Raw genomic sequence first — 15,760 nt, 5'->3', positions numbered from 1 at the left:
GAAAGTCATCATCACCCACCGCCAACTCTTGGACTACTTTTTTACCAACGAATAGTAGGATTGACCGTCACTTTGGAACGCCCCCACAGCTGAAAGGACGAGCATGTTTGGTGTGATGGGGCTTCGAACCTGCGACCCTCGAATTACAAGTCGAACGCCTTAAACCACCTGGCCATGCCGGGCGTTTGAAATGATAGGCTACAGTTTGTTTATTTGATTTCTGAATTTCTTGCAAAGCTACATGAGGACTACGAAGGTTCCAACTCACCCCTTCATGACTTTCCTCAAGTTATCGTACGTCATTGTGTCACGTTTTCCATTTTTGATCAAGAAATGGAGAAACGTGGCCATCCACCAAAAACCAAAGGCCGACAAACAATTTAAAAATCTTGGATGGAAGGTGTCCACGTGTTTTAAAAAAGTATTATAAGTTTGTAAAGGCATTACATAATTGCATCCTGTTTCAATCTGTGTCAAAACTAGGATACACCGTCACGTGTGCTTCTGGGTGGCACAACAAATCAACTGAAATCTCACTTCCCAATGGTTACTTCATAGACAACGCATTATACGGGAAGAACAACCAAGGCCAAACACGAATAAAATTAAAAATGCAGTTCATCGTATTATAAAGAGATTGAAATTTTGAAAACAAAAAAAGTCGATTTTTAATTTGAATTAAACTTAATAGTTACTACTTTTAAATTTACGTGTACTAATATTAATCGAATTTATAGTTTTTGCTGATGTTATTTGAGACCAATATAATCTTCATGACTGTTTCCTTGAAGTCCATGGCTCTGTGTGAAAAATTGATATAGATGTTTAAATCACTAATTGAATAAATGGTTACAGAAGAAATAAAATTATGTAAAATATATGGCCTAGCGCGTTAAGGCGTGCGCTTCGTAATCTGAGGGTCGCGGGTTCGCGCCAAACATGCTCGCCCTCCCAGCCGTGGGGCGTTATAATGACACGGTCAATCCCACTATTCGTTGGTAAAAGAGTAGCCCAAGAGTTGGCGGTGGGTGGTGATGACTAACAGCCTTCCGTCTAGTCTTACACTGCTAAATTAGGGACGGCTAGCACAGATAGCCCTCGAGTAGCTTTGTGCGAAATTCCAAAAACCTAACCAATTAATAAAAACAAATCCTCACTACTGTTCCCAGAGGCCATGTCGTATAGCTGAGCTCAAACTTAAAATTTCCATTTCATTCTTATAAATAACCACATACAGGCAACATGTTTTTAATCCTATTCTTGGTTTAATATTAGCAATATCCTGATTTGCATGCTACATTCCTGTATTAATTGCTTTTCTTTAATTTTAGTTAAACAATAATGATAATACGGTTGACATAGCAAAAACATATGCAATCTAAACAAATAAAAACGCTTCAGTGAAGGAAAAAACAAATTATTTTTATTTCAAACAGTAAGTTATTTCTCACAAACACAGCAAAATGAAGCGATTTTGCATCACTCACATTGTATCATTTCTAACTAACTACATAGTGTTTACTTCAGTGATAATTCTTTAGTATTTTGGAAACTAAATCGAACGAAGATGTAACGAAAAGCTGTTTTATTTTGTTCTGCTTATGAAATTTTGGCTTCTTTTATTTCAGTTCAAATGCTTTTGGATGAATTTGTATATATTTCAATAGAGTTAACCTGTAAATTAAAAGTATTTTTAAAATAAACTGCTTTTTGTTGAGTTTATTCGTTTGAAAATAATCAGTAATTTATATCATGGCAAAAGAAACTGTTGTTAAAATACATGCTAATAAATCTTGTAATTTTAAGGGAAGTATGGAAACACACCTAGAAACATGTTGTGGTAGTCCTGCATATGCTGCACCAGAATTGATTAGTGGACAAGAATATTTGGGAAATGAAATGTGTAAAAAAGGTTTTATAATATTACAAGCAAAATATGATTTACATAAGATTTCCTAGTCTAATGATATAGATTTTAAAAAGACAATCTGTAGATAACGAGAATTATGTCATTATTTGATCTAATGAAAATGTGAAAAAAATAATGAAAAACTGATTTCCTTCTCATCTTTTAATTTGTTATACATTTGAAATAATGCAGTTTTTGTTTAGCTTTATTAAAATATTTTGTCTTTAAACTGTACTTGTCATCAGTGTTTAGAAAAGTTTTTAAATAAATCATGTTGACTTGTAGATCATAGAAGTTGTAAAAATAAGTAATCCTGATTAATGAGTTTATATCATTATAGAAAAAGATTTACTGAATCAGTTCTGATAAAGGAATTATTGCTTAAATAGTAATTTGTTAATTAGAAATTTCAATTAACAAATACCTTCAAATTTTACAGGCTGTCTGGGAGTTCTACTGTTTGTTTTGCTATGTGGATATTTACCATTTGATGATGACAATGTTAGCACTTTATATAAAAAGATTCAGGTAAATGATTTATAGAAACAGTGGTTTGTTTTGTTACTACTTTTACTTTTCTTTTTAAAACTTTTCCTAGAATGCTAATGTGGTGTTATTAATTTTCTAAATATAAATGTTATTTAATTATACAAAATGACTTACTGAATTACAACCTGATATATCAAAGCAGAAAAGGCTTGCCTCGGTGAAAGATACAAGGCTTCACATAACCATATGAATTAATACATTGTGATTTTCTCTCCTACTTTATAATTTTTCTTGTTAGTTTTTGATGTTTAAATGTTTTTCTTTAAAATATTAAGCTGTTTTCATCTAATTTTAGAATAAGATTTTGAAAGCTTATTTTCTAAACAATATTTATTGATATAAAAATGTTTTCTGTACATGGTTTTTGCAAAAAAATTAACTTCAAGCATTTGAAAAAAGTTAAACCCATCTAGAGTATTTTTTGAAACAATTTTTTTTTGTGAAAGGCAAATTATCATGTCTTTTATAATGTGGAGAAATAATATTGGAAGGAAACACTGTGCATAATTTGTAAGTTAGTAACAACAAATTATTTATATAGTATTAACCACATCATGGATTTCTCAGTTTTTGACAAAAATGAATGTGTTTCAGTTTACTGAGCTTTCATTTATTTGTTCATATTAGGTAATTGAAAAGAATAAGTTAGAATCACATATATATTTGCTTGATGTGCATTCTCTGTCTACAGAGTTTGTGTGATAATTTTATTCTGGAGTGGTCTGAGTTGTTTTAGACATAATTGTATATCTTTGTTATGTTAAAATTTGAAGAATTACAATTGCTTTAACTAGTTAAAATCACAATTTTTAAAAAATCAAATAAGAAAACTTGATAAATCTTTAGGTTTTCTGGTTGTAGTAATTAATTTTTAAAGTACTGCTGGAATATGAGCTATAAACCTAAAATTAGAGGGGTTTGATGAATTTGAAAGAATCAAAATGACAGAATTTCACACACACCATTGGATTCCACAGACACATATTAGTAGAGTTACATTACAAGTTTAATTATTTAGTTCATAATTAATGAAAACAATTAAAAATGATTCTTGAATATTGATCTTTCATCCCCTTCTACCTTTTCACTGGTCCTATGTTAACAGAATTTATGTGATTTATAATTTTACCTGGTAAAATGGTGCTGCATGACACCTATGTCAAGGCAAGATAAAATGCAGTCCCAAGAAAATTGATTGGTGTCCATCTCGTACTTATAAGTACATATTATATGAATACATGAAGATAACATTATCAACAACCAAGTGTTAGAAATGAAGTAGGAACTTGCCTGTATACTTATGAAAGTAAAGGGGTATTTTAATGACATCAGTTGAAAACTTGAAATTGTGATTGACAGATACTTACAAGCAGGGACGTAGATCCTGGGGGAGATGGAGGGTATACATCCCCCCTTCATTTTAGGTGGGGGGTATGGTGCATACAATCACCCCCTACAGTTTGGTCTGTTGAATTGTTTTATTGCATCACAGGCCTACAAATTGTGTGTTTCTTCTTGTGATTCTTGTGTTCTTACCAATCAAATTACATAATTAGGCCTAGATGTAGGCTTTTTCAGTAGCCAAAATGTACATTTTTAATATAGCTGTGCTTCTAAGTTTTTCGATCTAAGTTACAGTTCGTAACTTTGTAAGTATCAATCAGTAGGCCTAAGTATACATGCAAGTATCATGGCAACAAGATTACTCTGTGATTGCATATTTACAGCTTTCAGGTTTACATAATCAGAGATTACCAATTTGCAAATTGAACAGTCCACATAAGTGGTTGCAAAAGTCATCCCCCCATCGGGTGTAAAAAATCTACGCCCCTGCTTACAAGTAGTAAACTCTACCCATTCTATATCATGTCATGACATGATTGATAAATCACATCTTTAAGTACAGAATATTAGTTATCCCAAGATACAACCATAATACAAAAGCTTAGGAAAGAAGTGTTTGTTTTTGAATTATTAAGGAAATTAGTAATAACTAAGGATATACTTAGATATTATTTAAAAAAACATTAGTAATAAAGATGGCCTAGTCACAGAATAATTATTGGTATAAGTCAGGTTAACAACTTCTAATATATAAATGCCAGTGCCAGACCACTTATTGATCAAGTCAATTCAAACCAACATATGGGTTTTGGTTTTAACATTAACATGCTGGTTGTTTATGAATAACAAGTGATAGCTTCAGTAATAATTTTGTTAGTTGTGAAAGCTGATTTAAAACTAATTTCAGTATGGTTGCCTTTAAATGAATTCTGCAAACTTGTTGTGTGTTATATCTGTAGACATTTGTCATTTATTTGGTATGAAATTATTATTTCATTCATGTAACATTTACCTATTCACATGCTTTCATTTCTGGGAACTATAATTATCTGGGACTCTGTTAAAAGTAGTTTCTCCATTTTGTGTGTATACACTAAGCTCTTTGAAGTTAATGTATTTTACTGTATTGTAGTTGCATTTTATTTTACTATCATGATGTTTTCAGTATTGAATTTAACTTTTACCTGCTACACTTGTGTGTTTATTTTTAGTCATTAAAATGGACTAAAAGTCCAAAAGAACCACTTCAAAGTTTTTGATATAACAGTTCTAATATTTCATTAAAAAGAAAAGTTTAGTTAATTTTGAAGATGTTACATAAAAAATATCTTAGGAGCAACTTCTGTAATAGATGAACAGTACTCTGCACTTTGTGTATCCCTGTCTCTAATGTAACCTTGAGTTACTAAAGATTTATTGTAAGTTATGTTTTATAAATAAGACCAGAGTAGAAAAAGAATTATTCATTATTACTAGGTTCCCTCATTAGTAACAACTCATTGGTCTGGATATTTGTACTTTTAACATACAACTGATAACTAACAGCCCTTTCTCTTAATTTGTACCATGGTTACAAGAAGTGTGTAACACCTAAGAAGTAAATAGAGTAATTTATATTGTCATACATAAGGTTAAAATAGTAACTTGGGGCAGAAAAATACTCATTCAAAATTACCCTAAGCATTTTTCTTTGAAGTGAGGAGTCTTCAGCAGCTTGCATAATTAGCTACTTTTTTTTTACAGTAAATTAATTCAGCACTAAGCATTAAGTCACCAGGTAGTGAATTATATCATATTCTACTTTATTTACCTTTTATGATATTATTACTAGGGCTAAAACTAACATGTAACTAACTGCATGCAAGTATAAAATTATCTTACTTTTATTCATTATCCAGTTTATTTTCACATTCATTGTCCATCATCTTTAGTTACAAGAAAATCCTAAGAAATGTTGAGAGAACAATGTTATTTTTACATCATATCAAAATGTAGTGGATCTGCCAGTTCTCAAATTTGTTGCTGTTACTAGCTTCTAAAATTTGCCCTTCATCGTGCTTGTGTTTGTAGCATTTATGTTAAATGTTAAGCCCTTTTGTAAAACTTCTGAAGAGTGCTCTTAGATAACAAATCAATCTTTTTCAATTAAAAATACTTTAAAACACACAAATATCAAAGGTTAAGAGTTATTATTATTAATGAATTAATTTTGATCTAGTTTTGTAACATCAGCTGAGCAAAAAAATATGTAACTTGAATGTTATTATGACAGTAGAGGAAAATGTAACATCAGCTGAGCAAAAAATACTTAGGTAACAAACAGTATGAATGTTACATATGACAAAATAGAAAGTACCTGCAAAAAATAAAAGCTCTGCAAAGGTAAACAGACAGGTTAATAGTCCTAGAAAGTTTATCTTTAAATATGTATTGTTGGTAGTGATATTACCTACAGTAGGCATTGTTATCTCAACTGTCTTTCATTTATTTCCCATCCATTTGCTTTCTAATAGGTACAAAATTTAGAATAAAACTCCATACTGTATGTGATACTTTAAATATCACTGTCTACATCTATATTTTCATTTACTCATGAGCATTAAATTGTGGTGCTGATAATTGTTCTTTGCTAAAAATGCAAAAGATGACAGTAGAATTATGATGGATGAATATGTACTTTTTAACTGTGTGTGAGACAGCACATTAAAATATTAACAGTGAAGTTCTCCTGCACTGTTTTTTGGCTCACTCATTGCTTGAAACAAAATCTTTGTTGATTGTTTTTTTCTGAGTAAAATATATCATAATTGCCATGTTCTGATATATGAATTGAAATTTAAAAAATTCAGTTACCTTAAATAGGGAGAAATCTCTAACTATATAACAGCTATGTCACAAGAAGTGTTCATTACAAATGATTGTTATAAGCAGTTTTGCTTCATATGTTGTTTCAAGCTTTTTAATAATGTGCAACCTACCTGCTTATCAAGAAAGAACAAAATTGTATTGACAAATGACAAAATATTTGTACTTATATTATTATTATAATACAGAATGGCAAATATGAGTTTCCATTTTGGTTGTCTGAGAAAAGCAAACAGCTTCTTCAGTGTTTATTGCAAGTGAACCCTAAACATCATATGACTGTAACAGAACCATGGTTGATGGAAGGGTTTACAGAACTAGTCCTTTGCGAGAATCCCTTCAAGGTTGAATCAGATTTTTTTACCTACTTTTGTTGATATACAAGTTTTATTTGTTGGTGTAAAATTATTATAAGTTGAATGTTTAACATCTATCACCTGTGAAAACATGTTTCTAACATGCAGTGCAGTGCTGCCTCTTGATTCTTTAAACCCTAATACTAACCCAAAATAAATAAATATATAATTATAATTATTGCCAAATGCAGCAGCACATGATTTTTTCCAACCAGGGAGCAGTGAGAAATGTTCACAGGAGATGCCTCACACCCTCTTGGCTCTAGCTTTGTGGTTGCAAAAACATGTGACATTGGATAACACACCTTGAATTCCATGAAGACCCAGGTAACACATCAGTATTTGAGTAAAAATAGAAGTAAACTATTGGTATTGGCTTCATTCTGCTTACATATTTCTTCTTTTGTCTGTCAGTAAATACTTGATATTTAAGTGATAAAAACAGTAAATATGCATTTATTTCTTTTGTAGTAAGTATATGAATTATATTGTTAAAATTATGTTTTTGGTTGGAATGGGAATATTTTTGATTAGTTACCATCAGAGAGCAATATCGAGAGGGGGACAGAATTATATTGCCCACTGACCTTTTGAATCTTGTCCCATTTGACTTTGGAACTGGTGGTAGAAGATATCGCAGTTGTAAACTTAATCCAAGATTCCTTCTGGCTTTGATGTCTTACCCACCAAGCATGTGCACGAGCCCGCTGGAAAGCGATTCGGTTCAAGAGTGTGGGATATCTATGGAACGTATTCAAGGCCCATTTTTGAGCCATCTGTGCCATGTGGCAGGCAGGATTCCACCATGGATGAGGATATAGTGGAAAGCGTGTCGAGGTTTTAGGAATACATTGAACAGCTGCTTGCATAATACACTCAGTTACTGCTGCCACACAGTCATTGGCAGGATCAAGTTCTGCAAGAGCAGTGAAAGAGGGCCAGTTTGCCTGATCCAGCATCCATCTGGGCACATGGGTCGGGTGGCATCAACCACGGCCAGTCTCTCTCAAGATTATAGGAAAGTGATCACTGTCTTGTGGATTATTGTCAACCCTCTATGAAAAATGGGAGAATAATGAAGGGGAGTAAATTGAGAGACCAGTAGCAGAAAAGGACAGGCTAAGTGCATAGAAATAAGTAGAAGAACCAGTATTGAAAAGAGAAAGGTTGTGATCAGAGAGCATAGGCTCTACAGAACGACCCCTCCTATCAATATCAGCACTTCCCCAGAGAAGATGATGTCGTTAAAATCCCCAAGGATGAAAAATGGAGATGGCAACTGTTCAATGAGAGCATCGAGGTCTGATTGATCATATGTCTCTCCAGACAACAGGTAGAGAGAACAAACAATGATTGTGTGACCCAAGGAAACACGGATGGCTACGGCCCCCAAGGATGTGTCGAGTGGCAAAGACAGGGTGGGCAGGCACATGCTAATCAACCAAAAGTGCCACCCCTCCATGCACTCATCCATCACACAGCCTGTCATTTCTGTACAAAGAAAACTGCCAAAAGGTGACTGTATCAGTAGATTTCAGAAATGTTTCTTCTATGGAAAGATATACAGGATGGTAAAAAGCAATCAGTGTTTTGATGTCATCCAGATTAGAACGTAAACCACGATAGTTCCATTCTATCAGGGTGGCCATTTTTATTTACATGTAGGCAAAATGGGTGGAGAACCCTTCTCTTTACAACCACGTCTTTTTTTCTCACTGTCTTTATTTCAAGGAGGTTTATCAACCTCCATGGATACTGCCCTTGGTCGATTGAGCAGGTCTTTGCTGTTGGAAGGGGATTCCAGTGACTGAGGATGTGAACGAATGATTGTTTTGCATCTTGGGATGGGAAAAGAAGATGTATCCAAGGAAATGCCCATACCTGGAACCAAAGGATGTGGATCTTGGGATTTGTTAGAATGTATGTAAAAAACAGAGATAGGTGTTGAAGTTGATTCATCAACTTTTTTAACCATGGAGGTCAAAAAACTTTTCATTTGTTTGGAGAACAATTCTTTTGGTGGCACAGAGAGATCTGTCTGTACTCCCACTGTAGTTGTGGAACAAAGTGCAGCAGTATATCTCCAAGTTGAGGTGGTGAACAGCAATTTTCAAGCCTCAGCATAAGTAATGTTATGAATCGTTTTCAAATGCTGCACCTCTTTTTCTTCCAACCATTTAGGGCAAGAAGGAAAGTAGGATGGGTGAGAGCCATTGCAATTGATACAATGAGGGTTCATTTCCCATTTGTAGGCATCATGCTCCTTGCCACAACAACGAGCACACAACAAGGAACCAAGACATGATGTCTTTGAGTTACTGAACCACTGACACTGGAAACATCAAAGAGGGTTTGGAATGTATTGACATACTCTGCAATTAAGATACCTTCCTTGATGGGACATGGTGATGTAAATGTGAGAATGAGGACATTGGTCTGCACCATAATTCCATCTTTGTGAGTGGATATACACTTCAATGCACAAACTCCTTGGGTGGAGAAACCAGTGAGAATCTCTGGCTCGGAGATGTTCTTCAAATCCCTCTCAACAAAAACTCCTTGTGATGGATTCAAAGTAGCATGAGGTGTAACCTCAATAGGTATATCCCCAATTGCCTTTGATTTCAAGAGGAGTTCACTGTGTTGAGATATGGATGTTTCCACTTATATATCACCAGATCGAAGCTTCTTTACTGACTTTGGAGAGTGGGCAAGTTCCTCCAGTCCCTTCTGAATAAAAAAGGTTGACATTTGCCCTGAAGGATTCTCTGAAAGAGAATGTAGGACAAGAAAATGAGGTACAACATCAAGACGTGGTCGTTTACCTATTGACTGTTTTTTACTATTTTATTTAAATTTTTGTTTGGAGGATCCGTTAGAAAAAAAAATTTCAGTGCCCACTGACCCCACCCACTACGGAGCCCTACGAAGAGATGCACTACAATGTCAAGCAAGGACACTGCAGCAAAGCCAGGTTTTCGTGAGCACTATACCCAAACACCAGCATCAGACTCAATGTCCACAACAATTGCTGAAAACTTCCATCACTGGTACTTGGTTGACCCTAGCCCAAGTGGACCAACCGACTAACTCAAGGAGGGGTCACCCCAAGGGTGCCCATCTACAGGAATTCAAGACCAAAGTGGTGTGTTATGGTTGGACCCCTCAACCACCAGGATCCTCTCCTCCTCTTCATAGGTCACCATGGTAAATACGTCGGTGGATGTTTAGATCCCAGAGGAGGTAAACTGAAAGAACAGAATCTTCCCTGGGAGGTCCCCTCACCACGTACAGGAATCCACACTGAGGGGATTTGTGAGAGAAAATGTTGAGTTTAGAAATAATCAATTGAATTGTATTTGCTGCAACACTAAAATTTTCATGCAAAAAATAAACCATCATAATGAAAAAGGCTGGCATGCAAATAAGAAACAGGAAAGAATTCATTTGCTACTAACAAGCAATTTGCTTATGATATGTCAAGCACTGGGAAAGGTAGAACTGCCAGAGAATTACTTTGTGGTGTCATGAACACAAACATATCAGATGCAAAGGAGTCTTGGGACATATCTGTTTGTAATGCAACTGAAACGGTTGCTAGTAAATGCATGAAAAAGATGCTGAGTATTTGCAAAAAAGCTGGCAAAATCACTTAAACATCTGTGACATATGATGGTTCCTGGCAGAAATACAGATACTCTTCCTTACATGGGGATGTCACTGTTCTTTCAAGTGAATCTGGGAAAGTAACAGACTATGAACGACTGAGTGTGTATTGTCATTACTCCTCTTCAAACAAAAACAGGACAACAAAGGAGAAAAAGGAACATTATAAAGTATGGTTAGCAAACTATAATGGTTGCATGCCTTCAATGGAACCAGTACATTTGGTGAACCCTCAGATACACAATGTACATTGGTTATGATGATAGTAAATCATTCCTTGCAGTGAAGGAGTCAAGGTCATATGGTAACAGAATTGTTGGTAGTCTGAATATTTTAACCACAAGCTTCTGAGATTATTTCATAAAGTACTTTCATATGTACATACTATAGCATTGGAACATAGCAACAAACAAAATTACACACAATAGCTGTTTCGCTTACATTACAATGTGATAATAAATTGCATTTATAACTCATTAACATGATTTAATAATGGAAATATGCATTTCATTGCCAGCTTATTTTTTTTATTTTCTCCATAGACAAATTTGTAAAGTTATTTTTTTTATATAAAATGTTCATATAAGCAACAAACATTACTTTAAAATCCAAAGAACCTCATGAATCAAAACCTGAGACAATATTAAAGTGTGTAGATTGCTTGAGTGAGTAATGAAACTTAATAACAAAGCTTATTGCTAAAGTTTGTTGAAAAGCTGTACATTTGTAATAACAGACTGTCTCACTACCCATTCATACCGTCTCCAAACTTTATTTCCTGAAAGTTGAGTTCCTCACCAAATTAGGCAGAAATTTATTACAATTGTTAGTATTAGCGTGTAATATTTAAAAACAAGGAACCGTTTTTATGATCTTATAAAGGTGGCTAAAATCACATATATATTTATACATTAAACACCCGACATATACCGGAACTCTATCAATAACACCGAATAACAACAGCTCTAATTAATAAGATGTACAATAAATTTGACGGAGTTGCAATGCAAATAAAATTACGACTGATAGTGGGTCAAACCATGAACCTACGACTCTGACTAGACACGTTAAAGTTTAGTAAACTGTAAAACCTGAGCAGCAGGCGGAAGCAATGAAAGTTAAAACTTGAAGACTTGCACTTGAAACGGAAAATGTACTCTGGGACCGAAACTTACGGATATAATAAATCAAATATACCTTGCTTCTTCTAATTACTATTTAGAGTAAATAAATATTCTTCTACCCACTTTTCGTTCACTTTGTGAGAAAAGAAACTTTCAAGACGACGCCCTCTCGCGCTCATTATTATAGTTATAGTATTTTATTGTGAATCATAACTCTCTTGACAACCTTTGAAAACACTATAAAGTGGCATTTATGTAATTAGTAACTTTATGAAACACATGACTATATAACTTTAAAAGAAATTTACCTGTCACAAATTATCTTTGACTATACATAGTGTTAAGTAAACCTTACCCCTTTGGAGAGAGAAAGAAACATCAGTACACTGGTAATGATATGATCATACTAAAAGTTTTTATGTTAGCTTTCAACAAACGCATTTGTTGGAAGCTTCTAGAATAAAAATATTTTACTGAATTTTAAATTTGTTAATCAACACTCGTAACTCAGAAGACTTAAAATGTATCATTTTAACAGCGAACTCTTTACTTTTAAAATTTTTGCTACTCTATTTGTCGGTAGCCAATTTTACCGAATTACGACTCTAAACTGTGTACTTAAATTCTTCGAGGTGGATCGGAGCGCATATAGCTTTTTTTACGGTTCTACACTAAAATAAAAAAGTACATAATCGCCAAACATGAGTGAGTAATGAAAGAAACTTAATAACAAAGTGATTGTTTGGAAGTGAGCACAAAGTTGTACAACTGCTTACCTGTGCTTCGCGCATCTGAGGAGTCGAAATCCGGTTTCTAGCAGTGTCGATCCGCAAGCATACCAGGCCTGGCATGGCCTAGCGCGTTAAGGCGTGCGCTTCGTAATCTGAGGGTCGCGGGTTCGCGCCCGAGTCGCGCCAAACATGCTCGCCCTCGCAGCCGTGGGGGCGTTATAATGTGACGGTCAATCCCACTTTTCGTTGGTAAAAGAGTAGCCCAAGAGTTGGCGGTGGGTGGTGATGACTAGCTGCCTTCCCTCTAGTCTCACACTGCTAAATTAGGGACGGCTAGCACAGATAGCCCTCGAGTAGCTTTGTGCGAAATTCCAAAAAAAAAAAAACAAACAAACCGCAAGCATACCACTGCGTCACAGAGGCAAAATTAAATCTAATTGGTTATGAAACTAAAATCATGTTCTAGTTTTGACATCTGTTGTGTGTTACTTAATAAACGGTAAGTTAATCTTTCATTGAATATCAAAATCAATACTAATGAATAAATTAACCTTCATTTAATCAAAACTATTTCTTAAATAATTTTGAGATGATAAAAGCTACGAAATAATTCAGCTGATACTTAGGTTTAACGTTAAAAATATGCCTGTTTTTAGGGTAAAGTGTGTTACATCATGAACAACCATGAAGTTTTAAAACGTCTCGAAGTAAAAAAGGGTTTCATACGCTCAATAAGTGCAATGGTCAACACATTTAACAAATATTGATCTTCTTTGTCATAGGTTTCTTTGACCGACGTACAATAACGTTCTCCATTTTTAAACCGTTTTGACCACTATTGTATTTACATGTTTTAACGCTCTAGAGTAGTATTTGTCTGTTATTTACAAATGAAAAAGTTGTTCTAAATGTCTGTTCATAGAGTCTACACTTATTGAGTTTCTAATGCTAAGATTTGGATTTCAATATCCGCAGTATACAGATCCAAAATAATCCACTGTGTATGTATGCTTGTGCTCAACAACAAACAAGTCAATTAACAACTCACAGGATCAACGGTTAAATATTCTGCTGGAAGAAAGTATTCTTTTATGAGCTAAAAAACATAAAACAGGACCCAGCATCGATGCAAATAGGTATAACAGATAAAAGTTAAAGCCCCCCAGTGACACAGAGCTGTGTCTGAGACTTCATCGCTAGAAACCTGTTTTTGATACTTGCGATGAATATAAATATATATTCATATATATATGGATAAATATAAAACAATCAATCGGTCAAAAGATAAAAGTGAAACGCAATTGAATTCTTTCTTGAACATTTTATTTCAGCCCAAATTAAACCACCAACGTACCAACAAAGTTTCACTGAGAGAAAATCATGCCTAACAAATCTTTTGATATTCTTTGGAAAGGTTATTGCTCATTTAAAAAAAAAAATTGAGAAGGTACTTCATAAAAGTCTTATAAAATGTATCTCTATACGTGTGGGGGACAAGTTAATTAATTGAATTGAATAATAAATGACTATGTAGAAGGTTGCTACAAATGGAGTTCAGCCAATGGTTAACAATTTTGTTGGAAGAAAGTTTTCTTTTATAAGCTAAAAACATCAAATAGGACCCAGCACCAATGCAAATAGGTATAACAGATCAACGATAAAGTCCCCCTCATTGACACAGAGTTGTGCTGCATATTTACACCGCTAGTAACCTAATTTTGATACCTGCGGTGAGCAGAGCACACAGATAGACCTTTCTGTAGCTTTTTGCTTAAATATAAAACAATCAATCAGTCAAAAGATAAAAGTGAAACGCAATTGAATCTATTCTTGGAAATTTTGTTTCAGTTCATATTAAACCGTCAACGTACCAGCAAAATTTTGAATTCCTCAAAATCTATTATAAATAGGTAACCAGGAACAGGGCTCATAAACCGTGGAAGATAACGATATTTACTTACAGATCTTATATTTCTCAGACAGTTCAACTATTTTACATCAACATGGAATGATGAATAGCAGGATAACATTTACGTAACTTTCAAAATAATAATGTAATTACATTTTTAAAAGTAAATGTTACTGTGAATGTAAACCAAAAATTTGTGTCAGAAAGAATTGACCTAAAAATATTTATTGTTTATTTAAATACGAGAGTTTTATTTCTATAGCATACTTCGACTTTGGAAGCAGTATTTTTAACATAAGGAAATAGAGTACCTGCTAACATTTCATGGCTTTAATGTTTCACTTAACTAAAACTAGAATCTCCAATTATCCCTTAAATAACACTTTGATTTTATATTTGTATTTGATGTGGCTGTTTAGTAAGCATTTAAATGTACTATGCTGATAAAAAGCAAATAATGTGTACATTCGATACGATAGAAAAGTAATTTCTAACGCCAAGAATAACTAAGAAATACTTTAAATAAACGTACCCACTAAACTGTGTTGCTTCCATGTAAGATCGTTCCTACTACTCTTTGTAAGGCGATACTGTGGACTAAATGAAAAGAAAGAATCTGTGTAAGTTTCAATGTGTATTATTGTACTTACTATAAATCTTACTTTCACAATCTAAAACTCAATCATCAGTAAGACAAACCTTTTCGGTACGAACGAAGTCACCATATTACTGATAAAGACAGGGGTTCGATTCCCCTGGGTGGGCTCAGCAGATAGCCTGATGTGACTTTGCTATAAGAAAAACACACACACGCGCGTCTGTGAGCCTCTTGCAACCTTTTAATATTCTTAAATAGTTGGCAGATACCAAAGGGTTAAAAAATAACTAATGTCACTCCTCTTTTCAAGGAAGGTGCCCATAATTACTGGCCCATTAGTCTTACATCATTTCTTAGAAAAGTATGAAAAAGTTTAGCATGTTATGGAATACTCAGTATGGTTTCACTAAGAGCAAATGCCTCACAAATCTTTTGGCATTCTTTGGAAAGGTTACTGGTTATTTAAGTGAGGGTAACGGTGGAGATTTTATGTATTTGAATTTTAAAAAAAGCATTTGAGAAGTGCTACATACAAGGCTTATAAAAATTATCTCTATAGGTGTGGGGGACAAGTTAACTAATTGGATAATAAATGACTGTATAAAGAAAGTAGAGGACTGCAACAAATGGAGTTCAGTCTTATTGGACTAATGTCACAAATGAAGTACATCTCGGCTAAAGTCTTCATACCTTTTACTTTTTTTTTTAT

General features: G+C 34.0%; 2 long non-coding RNA genes across 4 annotated transcripts in view; one reads left to right on the top strand and one right to left on the bottom strand.

Moving 5' to 3' along the window:
- The window catches only part of LOC143235306 (uncharacterized), a 29,533-nt gene extending 14,257 nt beyond the window's left edge, over positions 1-15,276 (bottom strand). The window contains exons 1-2 of the long non-coding RNA XR_013019015.1: positions 15,153-15,276; positions 14,986-15,050 (exon numbers count right to left, since the gene is read on the bottom strand). This is a non-coding gene — a long non-coding RNA (uncharacterized LOC143235306). The remainder of the gene's footprint in view (positions 1-14,985; positions 15,051-15,152) is intronic.
- The window catches only part of LOC143235307 (uncharacterized), a 42,318-nt gene continuing 28,912 nt past the window's right edge, over positions 2,355-15,760 (top strand). For all 3 annotated transcript variants that reach the window (XR_013019016.1, XR_013019017.1, XR_013019018.1), the window contains exons 1-2: positions 2,355-2,437; positions 7,239-7,350. This is a non-coding gene — a long non-coding RNA (uncharacterized LOC143235307). The remainder of the gene's footprint in view (positions 2,438-7,238; positions 7,351-15,760) is intronic.

Source organism: Tachypleus tridentatus, chromosome 12, assembly GCF_004210375.1.
Source record: "Tachypleus tridentatus isolate NWPU-2018 chromosome 12, ASM421037v1, whole genome shotgun sequence".
Lineage (NCBI taxonomy): Eukaryota > Metazoa > Arthropoda > Merostomata > Xiphosura > Limulidae > Tachypleus > Tachypleus tridentatus.
Note: the sequence above shows the minus strand (reverse complement) of the source record. Positions and strands in the feature narration are given on the sequence as shown.